This window comes from Typopeltis vanoorti, chromosome 13, assembly GCF_054136105.1.
Source record: "Typopeltis vanoorti isolate ZY-2024b chromosome 13, IOZ_Tvanoo_1.0, whole genome shotgun sequence".
Taxonomy (NCBI): domain Eukaryota; kingdom Metazoa; phylum Arthropoda; class Arachnida; order Uropygi; family Thelyphonidae; genus Typopeltis; species Typopeltis vanoorti.
Genome location: NC_143561.1, coordinates 56,511,058 through 56,532,560, shown reverse-complemented (window position 1 = coordinate 56,532,560; position 21,503 = coordinate 56,511,058). Strand labels below are relative to the sequence as shown.

Here is a 21,503-nt window from a genome sequence, read left to right as displayed (position 1 = left end):
CTTCTTATACAAAAGATGGTTGACGTGTTTTTCAGGTGTGTCTCGTATCGCACTTACAGAAGCTTTGAAATAGTAAATTGATTTATATAAAAATTGTGCAAAAATAATAAAATTTTAAAATGAGGCATTTATTTAGTATAATTTTAAGAATTTTTCTTAAAATTTTAAAAATTAAGAAACATTACCTCATTAAACTTTATAAATTTTGAAATATTAAAAAACAAGCGGTTTGTTTCTCACTCATTACTTCTATTAGTACAGTTTTCTCATTTGCGGAAAAATAAATATGTGAGTTTCTGCCAAGTTAATGTTTCTTTTTAGTTGCTATATGAGCAGAATGTTTATATTTCAATTATTTAATTTAATCTTTGTCATTAATTCAATTTGTTGTCTTTAATTCAATATACAACTTGAATTCTATTTGGCAAAAAATTATCCTAAAAAAGGCAGAATACATGCATAAATAGTAGTTCTACACAGCAATAATAAAAATAAAAATATCAAAATGCATGAGTAATGTATTTGTAGGGGTAATTATGTAAATACAAAATCTGTTATAAGAAAGATAGAGAAATTAAAATCCATGCTGTGTTATTTTTACTGCTAGACGTCAGAATATGTTGGTGTGATAATCTAACCGTAGAGATATATATATATATATATATACTTTCTTGAAACGAGTAATATGTATCTCATGATGGGGTCATCGAACTTCTTTGATGAATTTGTACAGAAAAACTAATCTTTCACACTCGCTGTCATTCCATAACTTTTAATAAAAATGACGCATTCATCTTTACCTTTACTTATCATTCTAAGCATCCTCTACATTATTTGAAAACAACTCGCCAGCAGATAAATTAATCTCTTTTTTTTTTTTCTCCTTTATTGATTATACGTATTTTACTGAAGCTAAATAAAGAACATTTCTATATCCGCATGTATTATTTTTTATTGCCAATACTAACGAGATTTTAAATTATAAAATACGATAAACAATTCTGCCTTGTATTTAGGCTTTTTATATAAGAGAATGAATGGCCTAACATTGAAACCACATTATGATTATATAATGCAGTAAATCGATAAATAATCTCGTGTGATTTCAGTGCTACGTCATTCATCTCATATATAAAAGTTTAAATACAAAGTAAACTATTTTATCATTTTGCCTGATTATAATTTAAAATCTTATTACCATTGCAGTAAAAGAAAGCAGTACTGCATAGGGTTCTTATGCATATCACTTCACTTCCTGGCTATGATATTTGAATGAGAGTTACAAATAAATCATTTAATAAGATCTAATGCATGTGATTATCAACAAGCAGCCAGCAAATATATGAGCCCATTTAAAAGCTTTTTATTAATCAAGAATCCCTTTGATTGCAAAGACGTAGGTCAGGAAATTCAGGTTTTACATCTCGTAAGCAGGCCTCGTGAACACACAGATCTATAGACATGAAATACTTCCCCGTAGAGGGACTTAGCAGAGGAAGCTGGCTTCATTCAATTACCTAAAACACTTATTTAGAAAACTAAGCCCTCCTAAGGAAGTGCGATGCAAAAATGATACACTATATCACGCGACCATCACTAAGAATTCTTTACTTGTGCTAGGATTTTAATGTCTAATTATAATGCAATTGTAATGAAGTATCCGATAAACGAACTTTTGCCTCACTTTATATTTCTTAGATATAAACACACACAAGATAAACCAAAGTTGGCATCTATCGATAAAGCTAAAGCGTAGATAATTAAAGTTTGTTTGAATATTACGAACCATTTTCTAATAAATCTGTTAGAAGACACACAACCGAAGAAGTCGAACTGGATACTTCAATTTTAAGAATACAACTTCATATTCCAATATCCTAGAAAATTTAAAGAAACGATCTCTATAAATCATAGAAATATATTTTTAAGTACTTTTATAATTCTTTTTTTTTTCAAGGAAATATCCTTGACAAAAATGCACTAAATGTAACAAGAAATACAGAAATATATGTCATATTTATTATATTTATAAAATGTACAGTTAATCATATTTATTGTACTAAATATGTTACGAAAATGGGGGGGGGGTTGAAAAATAGTAACATCGAATGTTATTCTAATGTATAATGTGTTTAAGATATCATTAAATTACCATCATACGTGAATATTTATTTTGTCTTTTTTGGTTCATTTTCTGCGATGCAACTTGACGCGATAATAAATCACAAAATTTTAATGTTTTGTATTGTCGTCATATAAGGAAATATAAACTGAGTATTTTTGGAAACGAGATTATACTTAACGCAGTATCATTTCTCTGGATTCTTTCAAATTCGAAGTTTGCATGATCTGTGTTGTGTTCCTTTATTTATTCGTTATCTGGATTTTGTATACATCTTAGTCATGTACTTTGTACATCAGCACAGTTCAATCTTAACACACTCTTTTACCTTATTAAATGTCCACACAGAAGTTTGTGTATACACCCACTTAGATAAGTGCCTATCATCACCACGCTCATGCTTTTTATTTTTATTTGGTTGAAATGAGGAAAGTGCATTTCGGCTATCATAAGCTAGATTTTGTGTACAATTTGTCTACAAACTGCATTTCAAAAAATAAAAATAAAAAATAATAATCCTGCGTCAATTCAAACTGCATCCTTGATCATTTTTATTACTTGAATTTTTTTTCTTAATAAAACTTTATAAATATAGAAATATTTCAGGCTGTTTCGTTTTCCTATATAGTCCTTTAATCGTTCCCTTTCAGTGTATTCATTATTGAACATTTTGTTCCCGATTTTATCCCTAAAAATCTCCTAAAGCACGCATACCTTTAATCACCCCTTTGAATTGCCGAATGATGGTGTAGTTGCCTCATAAATGCTGGCATTTTTAATAAAACGCTTCTAAAGTGCAATAAACGCTTAAGCCACGTTTACTTCCATTATGACGTCATAGATTAGTTAATAAAGAGCCTAATAACAGTAACTTTTTTACTAGTTAATTACATTCTGAGTGATGATTCATTATTTGTATATTTATGCCCAAAATTAAAGCTTGCATCTCCGGAAGGAGAAGGCGAATTTAATCGGTGATAAAATATCGGCACAGAACTGATTTTCGTGTCAATAATGGCCCTTTCTATACCTCGTAATGTCATCAAGTTTTCCCATTTACTGTGACACTTTGAACACGAAAAGAACACGAAATGTTGTAGCTAATTGGTTAATTATCTTCATTTATGAAGATTGCAGTCGTGATAAGAAGGAAGATGTAAATATTTGGAGCACCTGATAACGAAGCTGTGTTTTGTTTAAGGGGAATATTATTAATTTTCTAATATTAGCTACACGAATCGCGAGCGTAGGATGCGAACCTGGGATGAGTTTTGGATGCATTCATGTGACTAAAATGAGAATTGCGTAAGCAAATGATATGAGAGAATTTTTATGTGCTTAAAGTGCAACTTTATTGGACATTCTGTTGAACCATATTTCGGTCTTTTTTTTTTTTAAATACTCTAAAATTCAGTTGCATGATTAGCTGCATTTTAATTCCTAAATTACATACTTTTCAATTGTAATTTTTAACTTCATTCAGCTTATAAGAAGAATGAATAAAATACTCGTTGATTTCTGAATTCTTGGGATTGAATATCCATCAGATTTATTTGGATAAATTCACAAAGAGGCATATCTGTGTAACTATAAACAAATCTCGAAGATTTTGAGACACTACATTGTTGCAGAAGATAAATACGGTAATTATTTTTAACTGCTTATAACCACACAAAAATTTAAAGGCAAGACAAGAAGGTAAAGGCGAAATGTGATAAGATTTGGCAATTTAAAAATCGCCGATAAAGTATTGGCGATTCCTAAACCTGGGATACCTTAGTTGTGGAAATACTTCCCAATTTGTTGAAAAAATAAGATTCAGAAAGATAATTTCTTTTAGGTACACTTCAAAATTTTCTGTGTCTCAAGAATTGTTTTGCCATTAATCCACCTCTAAACTGTTGTCAGTTCCTTCTGTTGTTCTGGCGTCGATTTCCCTACCCCTAGAAAACATGTATTCGTTTGGAATGCATGACGTCAGTACATTAAAGGAATCTTCTGCTATTCTACTAATTTCCCCGTCATTTAGGCATAGTAACGTAAAGAAAAACAATTACACCAGACTATATTGTTCTTGTAAGGTCCATTGTTTTCGTCCTTTTTAGTCAGTGTGTCTATCTTTTGCACCCAGAGTAATTGTTTACTTGGTAGTAAACAGCAAGGATGCTTGTGTTGCGTCTTGATCATTACATTTCATCTTATGAAGATTTTTTCTTGGTGACAAATTAGTCCATTGACTATTAGTATTTAATCTAGTGTAATGGTGAAGAAATATTGACTATGACTGTGTATCATCAGCTGACAAGAGTCAATCACAATCACGCTGATTAGCAATGTCTCTATATTACACGATATTACACGAAAATGCTACATTCAAGCAATAGTCGACAATCGTTGGTCCAATAGGGACCAAAATAACAATTAAAACATTGTACGGAGGCCGAAGATACAATGTTTTAATTGTTATTTTTGTCCCTATTGGACCAACGATTGTCGACTATTGCTTGAATGTAGCATTTTCGTGTAATATAATATATCTTCCGAATGAGTACAGCCTTCTTCCGCCACAACTTGGGTCGAAATATCTGGTTCTGTGTCAGGAGGTTTCCTGCTTTATTTCTGGAATTAATTTTCCTATACGTATGAATTGAACGAATGATGTTTGAAAGGGTATTTAGTTTCTTCTTCCCAATCGCGTAACTTTTTCTTGAGAATTATTTATTTGTAGAAGTTTGAATAATATAATGGCGTGTTTCTTTTATCAGAATTTCAAAAAATAATCGAAAATAATAATATTTTTTTATATATAGTTGAATTATTTTATTAACTTAATTATTAATTTTTAAGTAATATATTAATAGGTTTTAATAGAACAGCATACAATTAGGAGTATAAAGTGTAAAGTGAAATTAAATTGATGATTCATTTTAGGCCTAGCGTGGCCTGTTCCGGCCTTAGAAGTCATCGTTGAATCTTTTAAGAGGACGTCCTGGTTTTCTTTTCCCTAATGGCTTGTACTTTAAGGCTTGTTTTGGTAATCTTTCTGTTTTCATTCTTTGAACGTGTTCTATCCATTTATGTCTATATTTTTTAATTTTTTCTGTTACTTGTTCTTGGTTTAATTCTTTCATAATTTCTTCGTTTCTTTTGTGATCAAATAGGGTATACTTTGAAGTTTTTCTCATGAACTTCATTTTCATTTCAGCTGTTATTAATCTTGGTTTGTCTTTTTGTTTTATTGTCCAGATTTCGCTTCCATACATTAAGACTGGTAGGGCTAATGTATTGTATACTTTTAGCCTGGTTTGTTTTTGAACTAGGTTTGGTTTAAATATAGAGTTAATTACACCTGTTATTTTTAAATATTTTGTAATTTTTACGTTTATATCTTTTTCATTTTCATATATGATCATACATCCTAGGTAGTTAAATGAATTCACCTGTTCTAATATCTTGTTATCTAATACTATTTTAGTTCTTGCTGTATCTTGTCCTTTAAAGGCCATAGTTTTTGATTTTTCTGTTGATATTATCATACCATAATCTTTGGGTATCTCATTTAGATCTAAAATGGCTTTCTATAAGTTATCTTCAGAATTTGTCATTATTATTTGGTCGTCGGCAAAAAAGAGGGTGTTTAAGTTCACTGTAGGAGAAAGTTTACTACCTTGATGGAAATTTTTATTCCATTTTATTATTATTTCATTTAGGCAGATATTAAAAAGAGTTGCTGAGAGATAAACCAAGGGGGTCAGTCCCTGGCGGACCCCCTTGGTTTATCTCTCTCGTATATGATAGCTCGTGATTTAATCTTATTTGTATTTGATTATTTTCATATATACTCGTGATAGCTTTTAGGATATTATTTGGTATTTGTCTTTCTTTTAATATGTTAAATAATATGTTTCTTTTAACTTTGTCAAATGCTTTTTCAAAGTCAATAAATGCAATATGTGTTTCTAAATTGTATTCTCTTCTTTTCCCTATTATTAATTTTAGGCAAAAGGCCGAGTCCATACACATGATCGTCCTTTTCTAAATCCATTCTGTACTTCTAAAATAAAGTTTTCGGAAAATTTCATTAGTTTGCTATTTAAGATGCTTATATTTTGTAACAGGAATTTAGTATACTGATACCTGTATAGTTTTTAGGGTCATCTCTATTACTTTTTTTAAAGATAGGAATCACAATTGCTTTTTTCCATTCTATTGTGGGGATGCCAGCTGAATAAATTTTATTTAAAAATAATAAGAGTCTTTCTTTGAATCTTGTTCTTGCGTATTTTTTCGTTAATTGTTTGCCAGTTGTCATTTTTAAAATATTTGTCTCTCCACAATTCTGTGTAGTAATTTAGAAATTCTTCTAATTTCAATTCGATGTTCAATTTTATGTATTCTTTGGTATCTGCATTTAAGTGTTTCAAAATCTAATATATATCTAATATATATAATAAATAATAAATAAAATATAATATATATAATAATGTATGTATATATATATATATATATATATATATATATAATTAGTAATATACTAATTACTAATTATATATATATATATATTATTATAATTATTATAATAATATATATATATTATTATATATATATATATATATAATTATTAATTATATATATATATATATATATATATATATATAATTAGTAATATATATATATATATATATATATATATATATATATATATATATATATATATATATATATATAATTAGTAATATACTTTTCTGCATATTCTGCAAATACATAAGGTACATTGTAAACATGTCGGTAACGAAACATATACCATACGAGAAACAAAATAATAATGAAATAAAATGACATTTAGATTTAAGCAATAGATAAAAATTAATACAAATAAAAATATATAACAAATCCATATATAATATATATATATATATATAAAGTGTGGTATATGTATATAAGTGTGTGTAGCACTAAAAAAATGAAATAAGCACCTCCTACTATTTTGACATTGATAGATATTTTTGAATTAATTTAAATGATTCTTAGCACGCGTTTTTTTTTTTTTTTTTAGTTTTCAGTAGTTTATTTGGTTATTTTAATCCTTCTGCCTACTTTTTTTTTTTTTTGAGATAATATTCTATATTGCAGGAAAAACCGCAACTGAAAACCAGCTGTTTTGAAATGTGTGATATTGATATCCAATGAACATTTTGCAACTCCTGAAATCAGATTTCCCCCCCACCGCTTAATAATAAAGATTATTTCGTGTGTTCAGCAGTTGTGTCTAGCATTTAGGCAAGTCTCTCAGGAAGGATTTTCCCACCATTAATCACAAAAGCTGTAAATACGCACCTCAAATGGAAGCACTGCGCTAAGGCTTAATAAAGTTTCCTTTCAGCACTTGATATACAACCAATGTTACAGTATCCAATAATTACAGCAGACTCCCGCAACAATATGGATGCGACCAGACTGCAAGAGAAAAATGAAAGGTAATACGGTAGGCAATGACCTGGCCACAAGCGAATGCGATAGATCTCGCGGGTTATTATTTCCTGTGGATAAAGGAGCATCAGTAATACAATTGCACGACATCTATACATAAGATTCATTTCTCTGCTTTTGTATTCTTCCCACTGTTATGGGATCGGTGCCAGAATGCTACCAAAATGACCAACCAGTATTTATTATTCTTTCTGGGAAAAAAAAAAAAAAAAAAATCTGATTTTGGAGCAGAACAAATGTGAGGGTGGGCGAGAATCTAAAGCAGATTACACCTCCGAGTGGGAGTAGAATAATGGGAACAGTTCAGAATATTTAATTAATTACAGTCATAACATCTGATTATATTTCGACAAAGATGAAAAATATTCATTGTAGGAAGGCAAAATAATATGGAAGTGAATAAATGGAGCCGAAGGAATACATAAATTTCCAAGGATGCGGTTTTGGTTGTTTTAACATTTCGACTAAGGCTTTGTTGTTGATTAGTAATTAAGCTACTGTACCTAAGGTTGTGTCTCATGGAATATAAGAGAAACCCTGAGATATCAGGAAGAAAAATCCTACCACCTATTTTTATGAGACCTGTAACTCGCTTTTAGTACAAAAGCCTTATAAAGATCTCTAGCATACCAATAAGGGAATTGAACCCACGTCTTCACGGTCAAAATATGTCGTTGCTACCAAAAGCTCTTAGTAACTGAAGTTATGAGGCGAATACATTATCTCCGATTGATTTGTTGGTATTGCGGAGATAAAAACCGTGTTTCCGGGCAGAAAAATTCTACCATCCCCGTATGAGATTAGCTAACTCGTTCAGCTGAAAAGATCGTACAAAGATTTCTTGGGTCTTAGACGAAATACGAAATCTTTCCAGAGAAGAGCGTGTGTTTCTAATTGTTCTAGATAAGTATATTCATTAAACAAGTCGAAGAATCAATTCCTCATAACGAACTTGTAATAATTTTTTATTTTCTTGTGTGTGTGTGTGAGAGAGAGAGAGTAGAGTAATTCTGAAGTCAATTTTGTCCATATAAACATACTAAAATATGTAATCTTACACGAGTTTTTTTCTCTCTTCCTTTCTTCTCTATCTATTGAATTTATTCACAGAGCAAATGAGCCACAATCCCAAACTCCAAAAATTCCAACCATTTCCTTTGAGAAATTTAAGATTTCTAATAAATGAAGAAAGTTAATGTATACAGTATTGAATTAAAATTAAAATTACAAACGGGGGTTTGGATGAACGTTGACCTATCTACAATCGGTTCGCTTTACAACAAGAAAGGTAATATCTAATAGTCCAGCCAATCTCAAAATTGTTTTAAAAATTAAGCAAGATAGATAAAAATATTTTTATTATTTCTTTAATTTTGGTATGCAGGTTTGTGAAGACACCCTCTCCGAAATACTACACATTAGTTTCTGAATATCATAAAAAATTCTGAAAATTCCATTTAAAGTTCCGATGTTTTTCAAGAACTAAGCATCTCAGATACTTACAGACAAATAATTAAAGTTGGAATATGTCTTAAGAATATTTTTGAACAATTAAAAAAAGGTTTGGTTAGTAATGACTTCTTCGAAAAAAAAATTGTGGTTATCGTAGTATCAGAATACCAGTTAACTAAATATGTATAGAAAACCCTAGCCATCCAGTGAAAAAAAAAAAGCGACAGGGGAAAAAAAAATAACACTGTCTCATTCCCTTTGTGTCGCATGGTGGCGCCAGAGACATCATTTTTCATTCCTTTATAAAGGTTGGTTCTATAGCTGGAGATCAATCAAGGTCTTGGAACAGAATAGAAGATTCCATACGTGTAGGAAAGAAAAAAGTCTTCAAAGAAGTGGAATGTAAGAAGTAATACTCTCTCATTCATTAGAGATGCTCTTATAGTTTTAACAATAGAACCAAAGTAAGAAAAAGAAATAGAAATTAAAGAATGAAATAAAGACCGACATCAAGGATGCTTTTTTGGGTAAGAAAAAGTTCTTCTCATTTTCAGTATCTTAAGACGATAGCGTCTTTCTGCTTTTTTATAATGAGTTCTCATATAGAATACATATAAAAAATAAGACTTCTTTTGTTTGTTCTAAGATGCATGGGTGGAGCACACGATTGTACATATGTACACTAGCATCTTAGTATGCAGATGCGTATACTTACATAAGTCCAAACACACATGCCTTCAACACCAAGAGCTCAAGTTCAAGAAGTAAGACCTGGCTACAAAGACCTACCCGTCTCTTAGCAACAAACTCATGCAGGAAATGCTAGCTCATGCTTGACAAGGCAGGTAGTAGATTAATTGGAGAGACTCGGTTGCATTCACTTTGCTCATTACCAGGGATTTAGCGGCAGAAAGCTAGCAAATATAATTCAGGGAGGTGGAGCGTTACTGCCACCTTTCGCTGTCAGGGTTCATTTTGCCACATGACCATGCAAAATTTATAGCTGAAACCGTACCCTTGTTTAAATACCACTCGCTACATTCGTGGAACATTGGGATGGGGGGGGGGGGGAAGGATGGGGATGCTAAAAGGTAAGTGCTGTGTGCAAATATAAAACTTAGCTAACACCCAAACAGGGAACTAAAATAATACCTTTTCGTAGAAGCTAAAAACTCACACCCTAAAGAATATCCAATAATTATAATATATAATGTGAGACCCTTTTTTTTTTTTTAATTTTGAGAACTATTGATTTCTTTATTTCTTCCTCCTGTCGGCCTTTTTTAATCAGGTTGTTATTATTATGGCTGGAAAAAATATATAAAAAGTTCCTCTATTCAAGACAGAAAAAAAATTAGTTATCTCTTTCTTTCCTTCACATAAAAAAGCAGATGCTGTTTAATATTGGCACTGATTAAATCCAACCAACTGCCAGAATTGACTTTGCTTCCTGTTTGTATAATTCAAGAAGCATTGCGCTTATTCATATGTTGGTTACACTTTTAATAGCTTGTTTAAGCTGTTAAATATATTATTACCCCAATACAACGAATTGATTGAGCAATATAATTATAAACACATGATTCATAAGTCCCACCAATGTTGATTACACAGGATGTAATGAACTTGACAATGTTATCTTATCTAATTCTAATAGTTCTAATAAGAACTGGGCGATGGACTGAGTCCTTGACTCTTTATCCCGTCATCTGAATGAAGAAAATCTGTGTGGATGGGGTGTTATTAAGCTAAAAGCTCTAGTCATGGCTAGGTAACGGCAATAGCCGAGCCTCAGTTAAAGCTTCACTGGCTACAGCATTGCCATTTGTTACCCTTGAAGTCCTAAAAAGGACTGGGCTCTCACCATAACCGTTATCTTATCCTCACTTATATTGTGTTATTAATTTTAATTTATAAATTGAATAAAATGGTGTTTAATACTCTCTCATGAAAATTAAAAATATTAAATCAGAGTCAAATTTTAGTTCATAAAATTATAAAATAAATGTATTTAAATGAAATTTTTTATCGTTTTTGTTAATTTTTAATCAGCATTTTGTTAATATAAATGGAAGACGAGCGCCATTATAGGGCACTTTTAAAGAAGCTATGGTAAAAATTCGAATAAATCTACGTATTTGACTAATTATAAGATTATACATAATAAAGTTAAACTTATAGTCCTTATAAGGACTGGCTTAAAGGGGTGAAGCAAGAATGTTTTTCATCTTCCCCGTTATCTGTAAAGGACAGTGTAGGCATAAGGTGTTATTGAGCTATGAAAGCTCTGATCATGGCAGGAGGGTAACAGCAATAGCCGAGCCTCAGTTAGAACTTCATTGGCTACAGCATTGCCATCCATTACCCTCCAAGGATATTCATAAAGTTAAACTCATTCGTCGTATTATATTTCATCCTTAAGAATACAATAAACAATTTGGCGTATTTAAAAGTATTAAATACATGAGGAATAGTAAATTTCAACTTTCTTTATTCGTGATGATAGTTTAAGCATTTTATTTTCTTTCGTAACTTATAGTGAAATGTCAAAAGCATATCTGAATTCTGAGCATTTCTCAAAAAAAAAAAAAAAAAAGAAAAGAAAAAGAAAAGAAAGAAAAGAAAACCGCTTCCTTTCTAACAATATATCAATGTAAATATATAAATAAATGTAATAATATGGATTTTTGTCTGTGTGGTTAATTAAGATAAATTATTTGAAATTTCTTAAACATTTAAAACAATTTGTCTTTCTTTAATGGAATCTTGATATAAAACAGACATATTCATTTCAGAAAATGTTACTTATTAGATATAAATTCGTTCAGTTTTTTTTTTTAATTCATTTTATGTCATACTTGTAGTTTATTTTAATAAGGGAATACTTACATAGTGAGAAAATAACTTAAGAAACTTGTATTAGATAGAAGACCATCCTAAAAGAATAAATAAATAAATATTGATTTGAATAGAAAATAAAATAAGACAAAAAAAAAAGATTGAATTCTTCGTAAAATTCTTTTAAAATCAATATTTCGTATAATTATTAATACTTGTAATAAGACAATAAATAAAACAAAAAATAAAATTGATTTTTTTTTATTTTTTTAAATATCTGTTTTAATTTGCACATGGATAAACTTTGATACAATTATTAGTGAATCGGATATCATTACTTACAATTTGCTTGTTAGCTTAGTATTTTAAAAAAATGGACACAGAAGGCAAATCGCTTTGAAGCAATGTTTTTAAAAAATCTATTATTTTTTATGCCTGTTATATCTAGATAGACATTAAAAAAAGCAATAGATAACATTAAAAAATAGATAGTTTATTCAGATGAAGCATATTATATAATATAATTAAATATTAAGTTCATTTTCAATTATAATTATTAAGTTGATAAAACAAATAAGATGCTTCATGTTAATAATTTTCAAATGAAGTACCTTATCTGTTATTATTACGATAATATAAGATGATTATCGATATTTAGTACTAACCCACCATTTAGAGGACTGCTTACCCAGATAAATTTAAAGTATTATAATATATATATCCTTATTATTTATTTACACGATATTGTCATTATAAAAATGTGTGAAATATACAATGAAAGCATATTCCTATTTTATTACAAAATTCATATTAATATGTTTTTATGTATCTCGCTTTTTTCTGTCTGTTGTGGGATAACAATGAAATTCCGTATAACATGAAATACTTGAAAGCGTTCGCAAACTTATTTTGCTGATTATTAAAGCGATGATTTAGCAGTAGACACAAAGAAAAAATATTAATCCAAGAGACAACTATAATTAATGCTTGTGTGTTTGTAATTTTAAATGATTGTAACTTAATGAACACTCCCTAAGAAGTAAAAACAAGCCGATAAAGTTTTTTTCTTGTCCATAAGAAACTAGTATTAGATAAAAGAGAAAAGAAAAGAAAAAGAAAGAAAGAAAAGAAAAACGATTTGATCTGTACTTTCAATTCTTTATTTTTCACTTATGTTTTAAAAATTAAAGAAATAGATAGAACTGACCTAGAAATTAGTAAAAAAGCTCCTTCCATTCTCCGTAAGTAGCGAACAATACATTACATTTATATGGGAACTGGAAAAACACAAATTACATAATCAGGAAATCACGTGACCAATCCTTACCAACCAATCACAACATAAAACCGTTTAATTTGGATAACATACATAATGACGTATGATTTTAAATGAAATAATTACCAAAAATGACGTATGATTTGGTAAATGAAATAATTACCAAAAGTATTTATAATTTTTGGTAATTACGCATAATTTCATATTTATCAAATTCTCCGTAACATATATAACATGATAATATATAAAAATATGTTCTAAATTATACAGTTTAGAAAGGTTGTGCAGAGTCCATCTATGAGTGTGGTATCGTGTGGATTTTTAATTAAGTCGAATTTTATTTTTTATAAAAATGAATGCGAATGGTTATAATGCATCAAGATATATTGATTTTTAAATGAAAGTCCGCTGAATTTTTAATAATAGCTACTGTAGTCAATTATTTCAACTAATTGTAACTTGGTGAATTAATAATAATAATAAAAAAAAAAAAAGAGAGAGATAAGTTCGTAAAGAACGGTTATGTAACTTAATTTCCATTCGACTAAATCTGAATTTTCAACTAGCTTTGAATTTGCATAATGTACCGGAATATTAATATTCGCCACTCTAAAGGGGGTTGCGCTGTGTTTAATCTAGGGAAGGTGTAATCAAACTACATATATGCCATGTGGTTTCGTACCACCACTTATACTTTTCCTAATTTAAACCGCGCTACTGAAAGCGCCGAGGGGGCCATTAAGTCAGATGAATCTTTACATCCGGGAGGAGACCATCAACGTTCACAATAGACACGAAAAGGCGTACGCACAGCTACATATAAATATTCATCACAGGTTATGGCTTCCATAGTCCTCACACAGATTCTCACACCTTCCATTTTTCTTGAAAATCTAATGCTGCCTTTGTGATGGTGGTAATTATGTTTACTCCTCACCCTTCCCACCGACATAACTGTATTCAACGCTTAAAAGGCGTTCATTTTGTCACTACAATACACTTCTCTGGAATGCTGAACAGAGTAATCTGTATACCGTTACACTCATTTTGGCATAGCTTGGCAAATGAAATTTGGTTACAAACTGTACAGCGTGCTTTGCTGGCTTAATTGATACATAGATCATCGCCGATGTCAGAACCGTAGTTGATGTAAAGAATGTTGGTTTGTTTAACAATTTTCCATAAAGCTACGACAACTTTTAGAAGTCAGGTAAATCACTGTACATGTGTTAACGTTGGCTTTACTTCCTGATATTTCATTAGATAAAAGTAGGGGGTAATTGTTTGTCGTTCAAAAACAATTTAACTACGATGTGAAGTAACTGTCTCTATTTGATACCTTTTAATTGACCTTTTGAGGTTTAGCTCTTTCCATTTTTATTCTCTTTGTTGTTTGCAATATTCAAGATCGTACTTGTGAATTAATATTATTTCTATTTCATTTCTTGTAAAATATCGTACCGCATACTAAAATTTTGAGGCAATTACAATATATACATTATTCCTGTACCTTTAAAAATAAATAAATAAAAACTAACTCCTAAAGTTGTAATCTCTCTCATTATAATGAGTAATGATATCTCAGCCAGCTTGACTTTTTTTTTAAAACATTACCAATAGTTTTTATTCTATGTATTTAATTTATAGAATACATAGAATAAAATGATCTTGACTTTTATTGTTGCTTTTATTTCTCAAAAATTCTTTTTCCTTTTATATTTTAGCGCTCGCTACCTTTTCTTCTTAGCTACATGATATCAGAATCGGAGATATCGATCTTAGCTCTTCACTTTATGCAGATCATCACGTTGTACTCCTAAACAAATCCGGCGCGATTGTACAGAATTCCTTATTTAACTGAATGACAACTGCAACAAATTAGATATAGCAATTAGCAATAAAAAGATCAAAACTCTAAAAATTAAAAATAGGCAGAACATAGAAAACTTCTCTGGAAAACCTATAGAACAAGTAAAACATTTCAGCTATTCAGGCAATTTTTAGTGAATATGGACAACAGAATTACAAAGCTGATAAAGCGAAGTGTCATTTGAATACAGTAATAGAGAATACAAACGAGATTAGTCAAAATAAAATACTAAAACTAGTTGTGTGCAAGAGAGTGTTCAAATCGATTTTAACTTATTGATTTGGCAGTTGGTTAGAAATGAAACATTTGATCAAAGACTGGGAGACCACAGATATGAGAGTCCTGAGAAAGATTCGAGAATGAACAAATAGCATGAAGGGCAGAATCATATTAAAATGAAAATATTAGAAAGGAAGTTGACTTTTTAGCATTCAGAGTTAACTTCATGTAGCATAGTTACTTAAACAGAATGGGAAATGAAAGGTTAGCCAAAACAGGTGTTTGGTGCCACGATAGCAGGAAAGAGATCCAGATGAAGACTGATCTTGGTGGATTGATACAGAAAGAAGTGCTTTAGAAGGTGAAATATTATATCCATGACTATTGGAGTCCTGATAATGGTTGAATAATGTTGAAGAAATTTGTTAACAGGAGATTAGTTATTATGCAAACTTAATCGTTGTCATAATATCCTGTACATCCCCGTGAGGATACATATGAGGGAATTGATAATAATGATCAGCATAATACTTCCTAAATTTAAATATTTCATTTGAAATGACTCTTAAAATTCAAAATATTCTATATTAAAAATGACGTTGTGATTAATAATAACTTCAGAACATGAAATCATAGTGAATTCATTAGGTGTAAATGGTAATTATCGTCTAAAAACAATGTTCATTTCCCCCTACTTTTTTCACATTCGATCATAACTGCTGTAAGTTCCGCTAGAGATTGTGCTGATTTCTTTCTGCAAGATAAAAATGTGTATTTCATATTCACACTTTTATGCCAAAGTTTTATATCATATTCTAATTAATGAAAAATAAAATTTCGTTTCTTTAGTAACTTTTTATTAACATCAACAAACTTCTTAGTCCTATTATGTTTTCTTCAAACCTTGTGAAGTGTTCTTAATTAATATAAAATATAGCTGGGAAAAAATAATGCATTAAAAAGATATCATTGAGGAATATCTTGAGATACACTGAATAAGACTAAAATATAAAATTGTGTTATATATGTCTATATATTAATATATGCTATCCTATTATAGTAACGTATACATTATTACTATTACTATTGTTGATATTATTATTATACTGACACGTCTATGGACTCCAGGACCCATCGTGGGAGGTGCAATATATGTATTACATCACTTAGTCTCATCGTAATTGACAACTTAAGTTGTTTACAAATAATAGTAACACTATCAGGGATAATCCATGTAGCTCACACAATACCTATCACACATCTCTTTAAAATGCATTCAATGATGTGCTCATCACCCTCCCGGACAACTTATTCCACTCGCCATGAGAAAAGCTGCTTCTCCATCCCTTAATCAAATCTCGTGAATAAAATCTCACTGTCCTGCATCTATTCTGTAAAACCCCTCAACAACTAATATGTTTCTATCACTTCCCCTTTCTCTCTTACAAACTCTACAACCATAGTTACTTAATCTAGCTCACAGTCCTAAATTATCAGTTATTCTTTCAGCCTTTTCTAGTGCTTCTTCTTCATCCACTTCAACCTAGGAGAACTAACTCTGTACACCGCATTACAAATGGAGTCGAATCAAAGTCTTATATCAGAGAGAGAGAGAGAGCGAGAGAGAGAGACTTACTTCTCTACCTCTTGCAGTGTATTCCACTAATAGAGCAGTACACTGTATTCCATCTTCATGGTCCAAAGTACAAACCATACAATACACCGTTGAATAGTAATGACACCCAGAATGGAATCCTGTGATGTCTACTTATAATATAAAACTCTCTAAGAAGCTTTATAACACACTGATAACCCATAGATGGAATAAAACACAAAATCAGAGGCAACATATTAATATGAAAGACTAAACATATATCCTATCATCCCCTTAACATGTGTTAAGATCAATGACTTGTCGTGGCTAAGTAACATAACTTCATAAAAACCAATGCTCTAATAGAACGGTTATTTCTATCTACATAGTCTGCTATGTTTGTCAATTGTTTGTGTGTGTGCGCTATACGACAGGTTTGTCTCTCTATAGATGAATTTTCTGGAGAAGGAACTCTACTACCTCCGAATGAGTCCAGCTATTTTGAGTTAATGGGCTTTTACGGTCTTTTCAAACGAAGACAGTATATGCTACTGAGCTATGAAGAATCTATAGATTGAAGACACTACAAAAAAAAAAAAAGATTGTGTGACACTACAGCACAAATAAGAATGTGATACTGAAAACAAAAGCTACTCATATGCATAACACAAAGACAAAACAATATATTATATAAATATAAATAAATCAGTCTCTCAAAAAAAAAATTATACAGCTGCATAAAAACTTATATATCTGTATAGTTTCTGTTAAGAGGTGTATTTAAATAAAATAGAAATTCTAAAATTATTTAATTTATTAAATGAGATTATTTCAGAAAAAACAATAAATAACTTATTTTAAGTAGATTTATATAAAAATAATTAATAAAGTGATTTAAAATTTGAAATATTGCACAGGAAAGTCAGTACTTTTAGAAATTTGAATAGAACGAGCAAGAATTTCATGTAAGAAATCGCAATTGATAGCATACTGAGTTCAAAGGCTGTCGACCACGAATGTGCCAGAGAATTGAAGCTGTCGTTTCACCCGAGAAATGGCGGTCAGGCCCAGTAAGCTACAATTGCAAAGCAATAACAAGAGATCATAAAATCAATGCAGACCTCATAACCCGCGTTAAAGGAGCCCTATGGGACACCAGCAAACGCTCTCCACTATTCGTCTAGACAATTGCTTTTATAAGTTTTAGCAAATGTTTTTCTCTCTTTTTGTTTCTTTCTTAGGACTCATTTTTATCGGAAATGTAGCATCATTCGAAGTCGATGATAGATAGACATTGAAATTTACACTAAATTACGATAGTTTTTTGAGTACTACTTGAAAACAGAAGCTAAATGTATATAAAATCTTTTAAGCAGCAATCCCTATAGGGATTTTCGTCATTGAAAAACTATTAATATAATAGAAAGACTGTGTATATTAATTTACACCTAATTATAAACTTTAAAAGATTCTAAACTAAATGAAGAAAGAGAGAGAGAGAGACTCGAAGCATGACATGTAGGACAATATACGCTAATTAAATTAATAAAGTATCAGAATAACTAATGAAAACATATTATAAAAAGGCTTAAAAGTATGTTTAGAAGTAACTTACTTCTCGCCGGGCTGATAAAAGCATGTTTTTCAAGAAAATACCTGCCACACTTTATTAAATTCTGTTATTTTGTCTATTTCTTTCCTGCAATAGAAAAAAAAATATATATAGATGCATTCTCTGTTTTGGTATCGTTCCTACAACACGGAGATTGTGTTTCCACATGCTGATTTGATTCCTAATTATTTATTAATTAAATGACATCCTTTCATTATTTTTTCAGTCCTATACGTCATTTATGCACCTTTCCTAATAAGCAATTCTTCCCCTTGTACACTAAAAATTAAAAAATTGTGAAATTATTTATTTTATTAAATAAGATTCTTTCAGAAAAAATAACAAATAACTTATTTTAGGTAGATTTATATAAAAATAATTAATAAAATCTTCGAAATTTTGAAATATTGCATAGGAAAGTCAGTACTAAAAGAAATTTGAATAGAACGAGCAAGAATTTCATATAAGAAATCGCAATTGATTCTGTAAAATTTTCTATCGTTAACTTCAAATTTAATTTCCCTTAAACAACAATACACCTGTGGAAAAATATTTTCAGTTAAGATTTATAATGATCAAATATTAATTGAATTAAAATGGTTTATTTTTTATGAATGAGTATAAAACATATTTTACATTAATCGCTATATATTTCTTTTAAGGAAATAAATATATATTTAGGATGATTTTCTTAGAAGACACGAGTTTGTGGAAATAAATAACGGTTTTTGAAATGAAAAATGTAGTTATCTTACTTTCTCATAGGTGGCAGTAAAATCTTTTTGAACTTACTGCAAAAATTATTTTGTGTTGTATCTCCACGTTCTTCCTCGAGATGGCGTTTGCAGTTGTTGTGGTGCCAGCTTTCTCCATTGCTGTTTGACAACCGTTGTTTGTCCCTTGGCCTTTTCCACGCCTCTTCATTTTGGTTGGTCTCTTGCACCTTTTGTTAGTTTGGCTTCGTTCAGAGTGCTTCTGGCTGCTTGGGTACGCCAGGTTAAAGCGCTAAACTTTGTCCTCCTCGAAAAGACGGCAGTAAACTGCTGAAATAAAAAGTACAAGTCAGTGTCGAAGCTATATATATTGGAACAAATATTTACTATCAATATCTATTTAAACAGAAGAAATGATCAATTATAGCAATACAACCATTCTCCAGAAACTCACATAATTCAAGAAATAAGGCAAATTTGATATCATACGGGTACTGCTTGTTTTGGTTTAATAGGCATCACGTTACAAAGCTCTACTTAAGTAGAACTTCTCCTCTCCCCAATAACTATAAAATTTAATTTGAAATTTCATTCTTGTTAATACTCATAACTTACGAAGTTATAAAAGCAATGCTGGCATTAGCTGTTAGCTAACCTTTTAGAATTTTTCTTTTTCTTCTCTCTTTATATTTCAAAATAATAAGAAATGCCTTACATATTATATATGCATATTATAATTTTTACTAGATACGAGAACAACATAATTGATGGTTGACTTGAATATAGTTTTAAATGCTTCATGATCAAAACTGCAACAGTTCTAAGTTTTAAAAGAACTGGGAGATGGACTGAGTCCTTGACTCTTTATCCCGTCATCTGAATGAAGAAAATCTGTGTGGATGGGTTGTTATTGAGCTAAAAGCTCTAGTCATGGCTAGGTAACGGCAATAGCCGAGCCTCAGTTAAAACTTTATTGGCTACAGCATTGCCATTTGTTATCCTGGGAGTCCTAAAAATGACTTTTTTCCTCCGGCTCTTTCGCAACACTCTCTATTGTAGATTAAATAACTAAACTGTATTGAAATAAAAGGTTAGATGTATTTTACAAATGGAGAATAGAAAAGTTTTATAAAATATATTTTAGTTATTCTTAGGTGTATTTTACAAATGGAGAATAGAAAACTTTTATAAAATATACTTTTTTTTAAATAAATTTGATTTTGAAACAAGATATTATATAAATAAAAATAGAAAAAATTGCCATATACTTCAAATTAAGAGTTTAAAAACCTAAAAATTTTACATGACATTTGCAGGACTTCAAAATTGACTTTCTCAGAATTAATCAAACAGTGCAGACAGACAGACAAAACAAACTTTTTACCATGTTAATAGCTGAGATCTCGAAAAGTGAATGCTTTCAAATAAAAAATAAAAAGCATTTTCAGTTTCTAATGAAACACATCGCAGTTCGATGCACATCATATAGCAGGGTTTTTTCTCCCGGAAACTCGGGTTTTTCATCCCGCATACAAACAAATCGGCCCTTCAGAACACACGCAATTTACAGACAAAAAATACTAGTTGTGGAGGTGGGCGGTAGATGGCGTTGATTGAGATAACTCGTAGTAGCGGTTGAGACAATTGTATCAGTTGAAACAGTTGTAGGTGTCCTCCCGCGATGAGTCTTCGGACTCCTTGGAGGTGTCAGGAATAATAATAATAATAATAATAATAATAATAATAATAATAATAATAATAATAATATGCAATAAAAGTAAATTAACACTTATCCGAAAGCTGTTGATCAGAACTACACAAGTCAGTACGTGTGCATCCCATATTTAATTTTTGTGCCCAGTAGACATCGGAAATATAAATATATTTTGTCTTCTCTTAACAATATCAGTTATTAATTAATCATACATTAATATTTATTAAAACTATTTAATAAATTTATAAACAGATTATTTTTGAAAGTGAATTATAAATTAATATTATTCTAACGATACCAATTTATTTTATCAGCTTTTTCATATAAAATGATTGGGTGTATAATTAAAATTTATTCATGTATTACAAGAAAACTAACCTTTGTTTATTTATTCAACTGTCGTGAATGTAATTTATTAATTAAAGAGTTTTGTATTCGCTTAATATTCTTATGTATGGAAAACATTTTGGGGGAAGCAATCTTTCATTCTATTATTATTCATTATTAGCTATGTTATTAGGAATATTTAAATAAAAATGCTGCTGCAAGGAATAGTTGATACCATTTTAGCAAACGCAATTGTGATCTTTATTATTAAAAAAA

The 21,503-nt window shown here is 30.1% G+C and overlaps 1 protein-coding gene and 2 long non-coding RNA genes across 7 annotated transcripts in view; 1 reads left to right on the top strand and 2 right to left on the bottom strand.

Moving 5' to 3' along the window:
* The window catches only part of LOC150100173 (uncharacterized), a 60,774-nt gene extending 43,878 nt beyond the window's left edge, over window positions 1-16,896 (bottom strand). For 2 of the 3 annotated variants that reach the window (XR_016549281.1, XR_016549283.1), the window contains exons 1-2: window positions 11,954-16,896; window positions 1,787-1,877 (exon numbers count right to left, since the gene is read on the bottom strand). This is a non-coding gene — a long non-coding RNA (uncharacterized LOC150100173). The remainder of the gene's footprint in view (window positions 1-1,786; window positions 1,878-11,953) is intronic. The other variant, XR_016549282.1, reaches the window with a different exon arrangement.
* Window positions 1-21,503, top strand: part of LOC150100171 (uncharacterized) — a 123,310-nt gene that overhangs the window by 7,444 nt on the left and 94,363 nt on the right. The window lies entirely within an intron of this gene.
* LOC150100172 (uncharacterized) lies at window positions 17,342-18,563 on the bottom strand. The gene is made up of 2 exons (XR_016549284.1): window positions 18,477-18,563; window positions 17,342-17,444 (listed from the first exon to the last, which is right to left on the bottom strand). It is a non-coding gene; the product is annotated as an uncharacterized LOC150100172 (long non-coding RNA).